At 66.5% G+C, this 983-nt stretch overlaps 1 protein-coding gene across 1 annotated transcript in view; it reads left to right on the forward strand.

Moving 5' to 3' along the window:
- Positions 1–556: 556 nt before the first annotated feature.
- Cenpf (centromere protein F) overlaps positions 557–983 on the forward strand; it is a 51,514-nt gene continuing 51,087 nt past the window's right edge. The window contains exon 1 of the mRNA XM_008824860.3: positions 557–690. The gene's annotated coding sequence lies outside the window, so the exon portion shown is untranslated. The remainder of the gene's footprint in view (positions 691–983) is intronic.

Genomic DNA, 983 nt, shown 5'->3' on the forward strand with positions numbered 1-983 from the left:
GGAAACTTATTTATTTTTAAAAATATTTTTACTTATTATTTTTATTTTGAGTGTGAGTATTGCCTGAAAATGTGTCGTGCAGTGCCCGCGGAGGTCAGACGAGGGCGTCGGATCCTCTGGAACCGGAGGTATAGACGGGCGTCAGCCGCCAGGCGGTGCTGGGAACCGAAGCCGGGTCTTCTGAGAGGGCAGTCGGCGCGCTAACCGCTTGAGGGCATCTCTCAAGCAGCGGTTTCCTCAGAGCTCCGCAGGCAGCCGGTGGGAAGCGACTCCGCCCGGGGGCTGACGGGAAAGCGCCGGGAGCTGACCAGAGCCTCCCCGCCCCGCCAGCCTAGCGGACTGCACGAGGCACCGTCTCCAGGCAACGCACGAGCGTCGGCGCGCATGCGCAGCCTCCTCCGGAGCCGGCTTGTTTTTAAAAATCCATCCAAAAAGGCCAGTCAGAGGCGGCGCTCCGAGCGCACGGAAGCTGATTGGGCCGCAGCCACTCACGGCCGCCAATAGGCGCACGGGGCGAGGTGGGAGGGACCGGAAGCGAGCGTCTGGAGGAGGCGTGGCGGTCGCGGGCAGTTTGAACCGGGAGGATCCGGGAGTGCGTGAGGAGCGTGGGGGATTGAAGCGAGGGCTCGGTGTGGGGCTGACGGACGGGCAGCGCTGGGGACCGGCGGGTGCCGACTCCGCGTCCCTCAGGTTAGCTTTTCCGCGACGGCGCAGGCCCGGTGTTAGCCGCAGCCCTGGGAGGCTAAGGCAGGGGCAGTGTCGCTGGTTCGGGTTAGCCTGGGCTACGCAGCGGGACCGGGGGAAACCAGAGCGGGAAGAAAGCGCCTGGCGGGAGCGGTGCGGCGAGCGCCATCACCCTGAGTCAAGCCGGGCCGGGTCCGGGCGAATACCTGCGGCTCAGGTTCCGGAACCTTCCGTGGGGCTGCGGGTGTGCGGGGCCCGACTCGGGGCCGAGCCGTGTGCGTGCCCCCCCCCCCCCCCCC

The sequence above is a fragment of the Nannospalax galili genome, unplaced genomic scaffold, assembly GCF_000622305.1.
Source record: "Nannospalax galili isolate Female #2095 unplaced genomic scaffold, S.galili_v1.0 scaffold648, whole genome shotgun sequence".
Classification (NCBI taxonomy): Eukaryota; Metazoa; Chordata; class Mammalia; order Rodentia; family Spalacidae; genus Nannospalax; species Nannospalax galili.